We start from the raw sequence: 13,980 nt of genomic DNA on the forward strand, positions 1-13,980 counted from the left end.
GGCAAACCAAACATTCCGCCACAAACTTTTGAATATCTGATTTAAGGCCATCCCAAAAAAATTCCTTCTTAACCCTGTGGTAAGTTTTTAAAAATCCTGAGTGCCCTCCTAAGGGAGAAGTGTGCAATTCCATAAGAATCTTTTGTTTTAGCTGGGAATTCTTACAGAGGTATAAGCGATCTTTGTACCATAACGAATCATTTTGCCAGCTAAATGTATCAGAAGTACTGGAATCTTGTTGTAGCTTTTGAATAAGTGCCCACACTTCTTCGTCGTTCTTCCATTCCTCCCTTGCTTCGTTTATCCAATCTGGTTGGATAATAGAAATGGCACACAACAATGCTTCCACATCCTCATCCTTTCTTGAGAGTGCATCTGCCACCACATTTTGCTTCCCTTTTTTGTAGATGATTTCAAAGTCATAACCCAACATCTTTGTGACCCACTTTTGTTGCTCTTCAGAGGATAATCTTTGTTCTAAAAAGTATTTAAGGCTATCATGATCCGTTTTTACCTTGAAGTGTCTTCCCATTAGGTAGGGTCGCCATTTCTTAAGTGCATGGAGTATTGCCAACATTTCCTTCTCATAAATAGCTTTGTTTAAAAACTTTCCCTTGATTGGACGACTTTCAAAAGCAATGGGTCTTTCATCTTGCATTAGAACAGCACCAATTCCATTTCCTGAAGCATCACATTCCACAATAAAGGTTTTTGTGAAGTCCGGCGTAGCTAAGACCGGTGCTTGGCACATTGCCTCTTTAAGATGTTCAAAGGCCTTTGTTGCTTCCGAAGTCCATGAAAATGAATCTTTCTTCAATAATGTTGTTAGAGGTGCTGCTATTCTCCCATAATTCTTAACAAACTTGCGATAATACCCTGTCAACCCAAGAAATCCTCGCAGATGCTTTATGGATGTGGGGATTTTCCATTCCTTAATGGCTTTAATTTTGCTAGGGTCTACCTTAACTCCTTCATGAGATACAATATGACCCAAATATTCCACCTCCTGGACTCCAAAGAAACATTTGGATCTTTTTGCATATAATTGTTTCTCCTCCAATAGTTGTAGCACCCTGTCAACATGTTCAACATGATCCTTCCAAGACTTGCTGTAGATTAGTATATCATCAAAAAATACTAACACAAATTTTCTAAGGAATGGTTTGAAAATTGAATTCATCAAACCTTGAAATGTTGAAGGTGCATTGGTAAGGCCAAAAGGCATGACCAAAAATTCATAATGACCCTCATGAGTTCTAAATGCTATTTTCGGAATGTCTTCAATCTTCATTCTAATTTGATGATATCCCGAACGAAGATCCAACTTGGTGAAGTAAATTGATCCATGCAATTCATCCAGTAATTCATCAATAACAGGAATGGGGAACTTATCTTTAATAGTGAGCTTGTTGAGCTCCCTATAATCTGGACACATGCGCCATGATCCATCCTTCTTGTGCACCAATACTACTGGAGCTGAGAAAGAACTTTGACTCGGTTGAATTATACCAGCCTCTAGCATTTCTGCAACCATACGTTCAATTTCACTTTTTTGGACATATGGATATCTGTACGGCCTGATGTTTGGAGGAACACTTCCTGGAATCAGATGAATAGCATGATCATGATCACGCATAGGTGGGAGACCTTTGGGAGTCTCAAATACCTTGGAATGATTGTCCAGGACTTTTTGGAGATCTGGAGAAATAGATGATTCCAATGTGGAAACATCTAGCGAACATAATTGTGCAATTACACCTCTTTGCTCCTTTTTTAGAAGCTTTGTCATGCCATTAGAGCTGATTATCTTTCCTGGTTTCCCTGCAATACCCCTTAATTCAACTTCCTTTCCTTCCACAGAAAATTTCATGAAAAGTTCTTGAAAATTAAAAGCTATTGTACCCAAGGATTGTAGCCATTGGACTCCTAGTACAACATCAGCACCTCCCATTGGAATGGAAAGCATTGGGCTAGTCAATACATATTCTCCCATGGATAGCTTGATATTATGGCACTTTCCAGAACAATTTATTGTTCCTCCATTTGCAATCATCACTTGACACTCTGGTGCTGGATATAGGAAGCAATTCAATTCTTTTGCTACCCTACAATGAATAAAATTGTGGGTGCTTCCTGAATCAATCAACACTATTACCTTTTTCTTCTTGATTTGTCCTTCTATCTTGATGGTTTGAGGAGTGGTAATTCCCGCCAATGCATTACAAGATATGGTCGGATTTATTTTTTCTTCATCTAGGCTTTGTTCCTGGAATATATCCTCTTCTTTTGACCTTTCTTGCTCCTTTTCTTCTTCCTCTTCACAATCTATGTAGAATAATTTCTTCTCAGCACACTTATGACCTTTTGTGTATTTGCTATCACAATTGTAACAAAGCCCTTTTGCTCTTTTTTCTTCCAATTGTTGTGGTGTCAACCTTGTAGGTTGTGGAAGACTATGGGCAACAACACTTCCGTCTTTATAGTTGTGAATGGTATGCTTCCTAGTTGCCATAATTTTGCTTTCCATTTTTCTTGCTAACCTGAATGCCTTCTCTAATGAATCAGGTTCCCAAAGGCGCACATCATGTTGGATATTATCCTTTAAAGACCCTATGAACACATCAATCCTATGCTCCTCTGGAATATCTTTTACCCTTATGTTCAATTTTTGGAACTCCTCAATGTGCTCCATTATTGAACCCTTTTGTTTGAGACTTATCAATTGGCTAAAAAAAGTGTTGCTTTTTGTATCCTCATAATGTGCTATCAATTCTTCCGTAAAAATTGCCCAAGTGATAAATTGTTTACGAGAACAAAGCCATTGATACCATACAAACTGATTTGGTTCCAAATATAAAGTTGCCATACGTACCTTTTGTGTGTTTTGCACATTATTGAGATCGAAGAATTGCTCCATCTGTAATATCCATGTGGCGGGATCCTTGCCATCAAACTTCCTCATATCGATTTTTGGAACATGGTGAGTCTTTGATCCAACATTAGAGTCTATGGAATCATGATTAACATTTCTTTTGTTCTCATCATGAGTTTCCTTTACTACCTTTTCACCATTAGTGACCCTTTCTTGTAGCAACTTCTTCAATTCATCCATCTTATCATCCATGCCATCAATTTTAGCGTCCATGCCATTCACCTTAGCTTCCATGCCATCCATCTTAGCTTCCATGCCCTTTATCTTAGATTCCACGCCATTTACCTTAGATTCCACGCCACTTATCTTAGCTTCTGTTAGCTTTTGTGAGCGTGACATTTGTTGCACTTGTTCTTGTAATTTTGATATATCATGTAGCATTTCTTCCTCTTCTTCATGAGTCATGCTAGAGCTTTCAGGTTCCTTACTAGGTGTTTGCATTTTCTTTCCTCGGGGCATCAGTTACCGATAATAATCTTTACTATGCCCTTTGAATTCCGTTAAACCAAGCTTACACAAAAATTAAAAAAAAACTACACACCTTTTTTCACTTTATAGAAGCCTGATATTGAATCTGATGTATCTCTGTAATTTCGGATCATCCAATTCTGAAATTGCTACCTACAGTAGCCTTCTGCGTCCTCTTTCCAATGCCACAAGTCTGAGCCAAATTGGATTCTCCAAGGAAGAGTTATGTAAAATCTCCCACAGTGACTTGCTTTTAGACTGGTTCAGTAGAGCGAACTTGTACGACGTGCCACGAGTCACTGTTTCAACCTTTGAATCTGAAACACACATACAAGAAACTACAGTCCGTCCTCTTTCTGTACCTTTTTACGAAATTTCAATCCGATCCTCAGAGAGAGAGTTATGACGATTTTCCCCAGGTCACCTGTTTTGAATGTAATTCAGGAGTCTGCAAAAAGGCCAACTTCCTCAGATCATATCTCCGAAAATATCGCGCGAAAAGCTCTGAAATTTGGACCCAAGGTTCAACGCCAATTCTTCTCAAATGGGTTTTTTTTTGCGACTTCTGAAATGTCACAGAAAAAAAATTTATAGCGAAAATGCCACGATGCCTTGTTTGGAGCAGCGAAACCCTAGAATCCAAAGCTCTGATACCAAATGTTATGAAACCAGCTCAAGAAAAGATAGAAAAGATAAATCCACGCCTTAGAATTCAGCCTCTTCGAGGGGGCAACCTCCTTTACATTACATAAATGAACAATTCTTGGATGATACAAATGACAAAACCTCCTTTCTATATATAGGAGTCTAAGGAGTCACAATATAATCCAGCCGACCTAACAATAATAATATAAAGCCACAAAAATAACAATAGAGGGATTCTATGGGGCACAGAAATAACAATATGGGGGTAATAGGGGCACACAAATATAAATAGGGGGTATAACTACAATAGTAATGGGGTAATCACTAGTATTATAGGGACCCAACAATGTTGCTCATGGTTGATTAGCTTCCACAAAGTTTATGGTAGATGTAGATCTAGTATTATGCTTTAGTACATTGCATATATCAGTTTGATCTGCAGGTGAAATTTCTACATGATATCAGTGAGCTAGCTGATTTGTAGAGAAAATTATACATGGTATCAGGGCACAGGTGATCAAGGAATAACAATATACAAGAAGGGAGAAGATGAAGTTTGTGGTTTCTGAATATTGAATTGAGTTCTTATCACATCTATTTCACCGGTGGCGTTCTATGGTTTGAGACTCGAATATGCCCTTTATGGCAGTTTGAATTGTATAGCCTGGAAGGATTGCATGGAGGCAGTATTAGAGGATAACGGGGTGAAGGAATTCATTGATCAAGAAGTCCCGAAGCCCTCAGGATCTAATGCCCAAGGGTTGGTGGAATGGAGGAAGTGTGTGGCTAGAGCTACGAGAATCATCCTGGAGGGAGTTCGAGATCACATAGTCTCGAGCCTCCATGGGAAGGAGACTCTGTTATCTATGTGGAAAACATTGAAATATCTTTATCAGAACAACAGTGATCAGAGGAAGCTGGCACTAAAGGACAAACTTTGAAAGATCAAGTGTGTAAAGGGTGACACGATCTCTATGTATCTGACCAAGCTCACCATATGCAGGGATGAGCTTGCAAGACTTGTATGGCTCATGATAACTGATGATGACATGGTGAGTCTTGCATTCCTTAGACTTCCTAAGAGCTGGCATAGCTACCAGGACTCGGTTAATGGAAGAGAGAAACTGCCAGATTAGGAACGACTATGGTCGGATTTGATGCAGGAGGAGATAAAACATAGCACCAAAGACAGTTCTTCATCCATGGAGGATGATGAGAACTGTGCCTTAGCAAGTAAGGCGAAGAAGGGGAAGGAGAAGGTTTCTCTTCCTGAATCTAGTTCTTCCCATGGTGGGAAGAAGGTTGACAAATCAAAATTACGATGCTTTCGTTGTCATGAGGTGGGCCCTTTTGTTACAAATTGTCCTCTAAGGAAATCCAAGAAGGGATCTAGGGAAGGATCTGAAGGTGAGGCACTTGCTTCATAGTTCGAGTTGGATTTCACACTCTTCACATGCATGGTTTCATCCATGGTGGGAAGTAGTTGGTTTCTTAACAGTGGAGCTTCTTTCCACATGACCGGTGACAAGAGTTTGTTCAATACTTTGGAGGAGAAAGATCTCCAGATACTCATAGCGATGGGTAATGATGAAAAGTATAGTGCCTCAAGTGTAGGCACGGTTGTTTTTCAGAGGGAGCATGGAGCTCGCCTTACCTTGACCGATGTCAAGTATGTACCAAGAATGAAGAGAAACTTGGTGTCAATCGCGATGCTGGAAGACAGAGGCTATGATGTAGTCTTCAGTAAGGGAAAGGTTTTCCTTAGACACATCATCACTAGACAAGTGAAGCAGATCGGTTCATAGGTCAAGAACCTGTATGCTCTTGAGGTTCAAGATGCATGCAAAGCCTTGAGCAGCAAGGCAACTGATGGAGACTTGGTGGTTGAGAGGGAGGGTATATTACCTCTCAACATGCAACACCATAAAAAGTCTTAGACAATTGTGGAGGAGCCATGATTGGTGCAACAATTTTCAGAAGTTGTGGAGCAACCACAATAGGGGAAACTGAGTGGAGATTGAGTAGAGACATCTACTCATGCAGAGACCTTCAGTAGGTGTAAACTTCGAGCCAGGTGGGCTGAGGGATCACATGCAGCCATACCTCCAAATGGGGCGATGTAGAGTGATCATCCCAAGGAGGAGGGGCAGGATCCTTGAGGTACCCAACCTCTTTGATTCGACTTTACTACGGGAGCCCCAATGTGGAGTAGCAGGAACTAACTTATTGGGTAGAGACATATGCGGATGGAGCAATAGAGAGAGCTACAGTGTAGGGAATCCCAGGACAACGCAGAGCATGCAGGCTGCAGCAATGTGAGAGGCACAAATGTGTTGTATAGTGCAGGGTAGCACAGAGAAGGGTGCAATGGTGCGAGATGTTGCAGTAGCGCAGAGGTCAGAGAGGGAGCACTTGTCAGCAGCAGGTAGAGCTTCAACATCAGAGTATGTTTCTAGCCCAATAGAGAGGTCAGTTAGGAGTTTTGTTTATTCCGAGAGTTGCTGGAGCAACCACACTTGGTAGAAGTGTTGCATGCAAAACATTCCGAAGGTACAGGATCGGCTTTGAGAGGAAGTCTTTCTTGTTGAGAGGGAGTGTTGAAAATTGGCAACAAAAAATTGCTAAAAATAGAAGTGCTAAAAATAGCACTGCTAAAAATAGCAGCTTGGGCATCAATTATGGATTGGGCAATAGGGAATGAAAAATGGAAGTGCTAAAAATAGAAGTTCTATTTTTAGCAGTGAATTGTGGATTCCTATTTTAGTTAGTCCCCGAACTAGAAATAGGAAGTAAAATTCAAATTTGGTCTTACTAGCAGTTTGAATATTAATTAATTAATTTGGTATGAGTTAATTAGTTAAGGAAAATCAAACTTGAAGTCTTTGTGAGAACATGCAATAATTTCTCCACTGATTGGGGAATTTGTCCTTGATTTGCTCCACTGATTGAGGAATTAAGGATGAGTTTTATATTGAGAGGATCAGTTGACTTAGTTTAACTTAGTCAAGTCCAGTTAGATTAATTTAACAAGCTGTTAAATTAATGAGATTCAGTTTGTTGATGCTTGCATGCATGTGACAACTGGTATTTTCAGATAACTGAGTATTCACTCATGGATAACTGATGCATGGCAATTCAGACAGAGACCCAATTGAGATCAGATGAGGGACAATGTACTATCAGTTGCTAGGATATTCCTAGTGAATATTCATTTCATTAGGAAGGAATATTATTCCTTCTAGTACTGCGTAGTTGGACCTAAGGTGACAACAGGTTTGATTTATCCAATTCACTCATGTTATGTAATTGGACCCCAATCAAAACTGCGCAAGTAAATAGGGTCTTGGAGGACTTGTGGAGCCTATATATACAAGCCTAGATAGTCCATGAGCTAGATCATCAGAGTATAAAGAAAGCAGGATAGCTTTTGAGCTGATTCTTTTTGTATGTTGTTGAGGATTTCCACTTGATTGATAATACAGAGATGGGGTTTTAGGCTGGTGATTTTCCCGGATAAATTCTTCTATGTTATGTGTGATTGGTTCCTTCTTATTAGTTATATGTGTTCATGTTTGATGTTGCTCATGGTTGATTAGCTTCCGCAAATTTTATGGTAGATGTAGATCTAGTATTATGCTTTAGTACATTGCATATATCAGTTTGATCTGCAGGTGAAATTTCTACATGATATCAGTGAGCTAGTTGATTTGTAGAGAAAATTCTACACTGACCTCCTACATTGTGCAATACTTCATCAATGAAAGGAGTAGGGAATGGGTCATGCAGACATGCATCATTTAACTTCCTTAAATAAAAAAAAATTCTGATTTCTCCTTTTGTTTTCTTTTCTTGTACTACCATAGGACTTACCCACTCTGATTCTTCCACGGGTTCAATGATTCCAACTACTATCATTTTGTCAAGTTCTTTCTTCACTTTTTATTTGTACTTTGGATTTAGTCTATAAGGCCTTTTCTTAACTGGCTTCGCATCAGGATTTAGAGGAATATTCATAACTCCTAAATATCTTACTATGCCCTTCATATCTGAAAAATTATTGGGAAATAGCTCCTGGTATTCATGCAGAAGATCTATCATTTTGTTAACTATTTCTTCATCCCAATAATCTCCTATGGTTGCAAACTTCGGCTCCTCTTATGATCCTATATTCACCTTCTTTTTATTCAAGGGATTTGTTATATCAAGTATTTCTAACTCATATCCATTTACTTTGCAGTAGCCTTCATATTCTACTATGTTAATATTGTGAGGGTCTTCATCTTCTTCTCCAATGATGTTATATCATTCCAGTACATTTTGTAGATGTGTAGCCCAATCAAATTTCCAAGTGAGTGGAATTTCATTCTCAAAAATCTTCTTTTTAACTATCTAAAGGGTTGAATCTATACATGGACAATCATATTCAAAGCTAAATTTCAATATAAACCCATCAACTATCTTTTCTCAGTTCACAGTACCATGTCGAAGTTCTATTTCTAGGTACCAGTTTTGAGGAATTGTCTCTAATGTATGGATGAACCCATGCACCCATTCTTCTCATGGAATCTCCTTCCATGCTATCATGTAGAGCTAGATGTGCTCTCTAGGATCAATTTGACCATCATATTTATCTGCCAACTCTATTTCTACCTTACAAAACCTTATCCATATTAACCTTCGACATTATTTCCAAGTTCCTATATTCTTCTTATGTGTACCCCACCATCTAGTAGGAGTAGCTCTTAGGGCTATATCCAAAGCTAACAATATTTGACATTCTAGTACCTGTTCTTCATATTCTTCAAGAAAAGTATTTATATCACCCAAACCACCATAAAAATGTAATTCACATACCTCAATTTTTATACAACGAACTTCTTTAGTAACTCTTGCACATCGCCTCATAAATACTTCATGTAACCTGCTTTGCCAATTTTCTAATTCTTCTTTTGAATCTGAAGCACATGAACTGTTATGCTCCCAACTCAACTTGCCTTCAGTAGGGTTAACATACTCTTGTTCTTTTGTTTTCATCTAATGGATGTTATCTATATCAACTGCGATGTATTCATCTTTAACTGGTTTACTATACCTTGCTCCTTCTGATGGATCCAAAGGAATGACCACTCTAATGTTTTTTCTTTCAAATATCATTTGCCTCTTCTTTAAGCTGATTATAGTCATGTTGACAATTTCCTAATCCTGTCCACAAGTAATGCAAGATAGGGATTATTGTCATCCACAATTTCTATCACTTCAAAATCAGTAGTAGTGCGCACCCCTTCAATGTCCACTGTAATGCCTAATAGTCTTCCTAGAGGAATAATCTTTTGTTGATTCACCATTCTTAGCTAAATAGGTGACCATTGCAACTTCGGTTTACCCATTAACTCCCATGTTTTCTTTGTCAGGACATTAGCTTCAGATGTTAGATCTAAAATAACTTGGTCCATGTCATGTTCTCCTATTTTGGCATTAAGCCTCATTTCCTTTCCAGTTCTCTTCTATCTATGTAAGTTGTTAGATTCGCGCATTTTACTCTATGGTACTTCCTTATATGTGTAGGAATTTATCAATTCCTAAAGTCGTTCTACAACTTTTTGATCTCGTAACAATTTCATACAAGTTTGAAGAAAATATGTTAAAGCATCTACCTTATATGATCCATCATGTTCCTGTATTGTTAGAGCTTGGCCTTGTATCGAGGATGACACACTGCAACTATTCTTCTAATTCTGCTATAAGCTAGATATCGAAACTCCTACATCAATAAAGCTTCGCTTCACTTCCATAAAGGCTTATTTTTCCTTTTAAATATCAAACATAAGGGCTTTTTCAGTAGTCTTTCTAACCCATGTGGCTTCAACTTCCTATTTTTCATCTACTTTATCATTTCCAGCCGCAACTCCACTCCTTGTTACAATATTAATGCAAGGTTCTTCGGTCCTTAGTTCTGACGCCATCATCTGAATGTTTTGTGTCGGTTGTTGACTTTTCTTTTCTTGCAATTTTCCCATAAGTATCGGACACTCCATAATTAAATGATCAAATTATTTGCAGTACTTACATGTTGTAGTAGGATTTTGACAATCTCTTGCAAAGTGACCTATCTGGCAGCAGTTGTAGCAGATAATATTTCCATGACCTCGACCTCTTCCTTGATAGCCACCTTGACCACTGCGTTGTCCACTTCCTTCATGTCCATGTTCTTCATCTTTCATTCTATAAGCATCATTATTGTGCTCTATCATCAATTCATAAGCTCAATAGTTGTTCTCATCATGTCCCACTGATTTGCAGAAGTTGCAATATAAGTTTCTTGGAGTCTGGACATACTTCTGCAATATGTAGCAATATTTTGTGCGATGTTCACCTCTAGTTTTACATATCTCACACCATAAACTGGATTCAACATTCAACGGGTTCGGTGCTTCGCTAGCCATTTAGTTTATGAATAAAGGGCACTTTTATTTAGAGTGGCCTTCTGATTTACACTTTGTACACCACACTTCTCCGCGAACTTCTTTTCTTATCTTCATATCTTGTATCTACAAAGTCAAATTTTCCAGCTGACTCTAGATCTGCTGCATACTTGCATTAGCATCCCCTATAGGTGAAGCTTCTAATTTCATCGCAAGTTCTAAAGCTTCATCTTGAGTTTATATCTTCTGTTGTGACAAAGGAAATCTTATATGTGGAAGCAACGTAACTATAAACAATTCTTTATGTTTCCGCAAAGCTATTTCAAAGCTCACCTGATCCAACAATATCTTGAATCTTTGATCAAATTCCCAAACAAGTTGAGTAGGCTTCTAATTGATTTATTTTAGCTATGTGATAGACTATGACTTAGACTTCGGCTTCTTAAAATATTTTACCATCGTTGTTTTAATGACTGCAAATTATCTAATCTGATTGCTCGAATACTTCATGTACCATGTTAGCGTTCTATCTCAGAATGTTGTGGCAAGTTGCGCTTTCTTTATAGTTTCATCATGGAGTTGCTTTTTTGTCCATACTACTTTGCATAAGAACCATAATTTCTCTGGACCCTCTAATCCAGTCCCTTTAAAGATAGGTAGCTTAATATCATTGGCCATAGTTCTTCTCAAGGGGGAGGGGGAGGGGGTTGCGGGAGGGGGATTCGTAAGGGGAGGGGGATGGGGAGTAGGGGGATAGGGAGGGTATGGGGATGGGGAAACCCAATATTATCCTGACTATTTCTAGATTCAGGTTTTAGTGAACTTTTAGGCCGGAAGGGTGAATACTGCGGAGTTACTTCAGGGTTCTCAGGGTGGTTTTCTTCACTTTTAGACTCACTTAAAAGAGGGCTATAGTCAATTTCTATAAAAGTCTTTGGATCTTGGCCATGAGATCTCTTCTTAGTGTCTATTATATATCTTTGTCCACTTCGTATTGTTCTAGTTTCTTCTTCGGGTCTTCTACCAAACATAAGTAACTAATAATCTGGTTGTATTCATAAAATTCCCTTTTCGCACAAAAGCATCTTAATCCAAAGTTTTAGATATTTCAAGAACTTACCTCGTGGTCCTTTGAATTTTTTTTGTTTTGCTTCTCTATAGGAAAAAATTGAGTCTACTGCGAACTCAATAATGCTTCATCCCAAGATGTTGTCAATCCAGAAGTCAACAGCTCTTGAGATCATATTGTTAGTGTTCTTGAGTCGTTGTATTAGTTCAAGAGTCCACTCCTTAGGTTTGTCTCCTTTAAAACAATATTTTCTCTCAGTCAACCTTGATATCCACTCGTATAGCTCCACATGGAATGAACCGAAGAAGATTTCGTATTGATCTTTGAAAATATACTTCTCCAACCACCTCCTAGTTGACAGACGAGGGTTTCTATTTTCTTGTTCTGCAAATTCTCGTTCCTTTTGTTCTACCCACTCTTGGATTTCTTTCTTTAACGGATGCCACATAAACATGTCCCTCAAACAAATCTCGGTCCCGACAACGGAACCATTTTTTGGCTTAGGTTGGGCTGACCCAGGTTCGTATTTTACTGTGCACCAAAAAAACCCTCAAACTCTAACCCTTTCGACAACGACCTACAAGCAAGTTGCAGTCTCACCCGAAGTGACTATGGGAGGTTGCAGAACCATGTTTCTGCAGTCTTGAGGGATACTACGATGTGGAAATTATGTATTTTCTTATGCTTTAACACTTATAAATTACTTCGCATTCATGAGCTACTTCACACTTATATATTACTTTGCATAATTACTTTCATCACTTCAAAAATATCATAAACATTCATAAACATCGTAGTATTAAAATAAAGTGCAAATAATAAGAAAATTAACACATGAAGACACAAATTTTACTGTGGTTCATCCCAATGTGGGACTATGTACATAAGAACTGTTTCTTATAATATAGAATTTGGTACAACAAATAGTTCTTTCCCTGCACACACAACTGCAAGTTGCCTACGCACTAAGTTGCAGACAGTTTATGCACTAAGCTGCAGACCCCGACCTCCATGCACTTAGCTGTGGAGCCTCGCCCCTTTCTCCGAAGTACAGATCAGAAGATGAAGCCATAAAACACATATATGGATGAAGCATAGATAGATGCCTTCCTCCTTTATTATTCATCCCTATATATACTATTACATTGAAGGATTACATCGCTACATTACCATGGACCTAATACCATGGTTTCCAAAATACAAGGGACTATGGTCCAAAAACCCTTCGACTTTTACAATATTATATTATTTTACAAAAAGTGAGGGGCTTCGCCATGAAACCCCTATAATGTGTGATGAGTTTGTTGCGTGGTCTTCATTGTGCTCCACTGCTCTTCATTGTGCTCCACTTCTCTACTACATAGTCCACTTCGCACTCTGTGACATCCTTTATACTGTGCTCTCTACAAAATTCGATTGCCCAAAATCTAGCCAAGTTGGGTTGCGCCCAACAATAAGTTATACTGAAGGCCAACTCTATGCCCAAACCTACAAACCGCTCCTTCCAAAACTTGGAAGTGAACTTTGCATCTTTTTCTGACACGATCTTCTTTGGAACACCATGCAACCTAACCACATATCTGATGAATACATGTGCTACATCGCTAGCTGAGAATGTATACTTCACTGGAATGAAGTGTGAAACCTTCGTCAAACTTTCCACAACAACCATGATGGAATCATATTGTCTAACTGTCCTCGACAAACCCGTGATAAAATTCATGGAAATGACCTCCCATTTCCATTCTGGAATCACAATCGACTGTAGCAATCCACCTAGATTCTTACTCTCTACCTTCACACACTGACAATCGAAACACCTAGCCACAAACTCTACTAAATTAAATTAAATGAAATTTGAATATTTTTTTTAAATCTCAAACGAAAATATACTTTTAATAAGCAAGCATATTCATATATTTTTATTGCTTAGGGTTCACACTTGATGTTATAATTATAGTTACTAAATTTTTGTTAATTATAAAGAAAAATATATCTATTAAATATTAAAGTAGTTTGATTAAACTTGACTATATCATTATACATTCAAATAAATACAAGTTTAATGAGTATATCTACAACATTCATTAACATATTTGTATAGTACAAAGTAATTATTGTTCAATATCTATTTCCATATTTCTATATATTATAATACTTTATTTTACGAATTTTTAGATTTTTTACATATTTTATATTTCTATTTTTATTTATATGAATTGATTCTTAGTTGTGTTAATTTTTTTTTCTTCTCAAGATATTAGAATTCAAATATATGTATATTTTCATCTCTTTATATCTATTAGTATTATCTAGATAAAATCTTAGTTTATATTTTAAATTTTTTCTTAAGAACATTTTTATACATGAATTTTTTTATAATTATATCTTCTATTAAAGACATTTTTATTTTATATTTTACTATTCAAACGTTTTGCATTATC

Source organism: Pinus tabuliformis, chromosome 8 (assembly GCF_031772625.1).
Source record: "Pinus tabuliformis cultivar Carrire ecotype Pingquan chromosome 8, CPIR1, whole genome shotgun sequence".
Classification (NCBI taxonomy): domain Eukaryota; kingdom Viridiplantae; phylum Streptophyta; class Pinopsida; order Pinales; family Pinaceae; genus Pinus; species Pinus tabuliformis.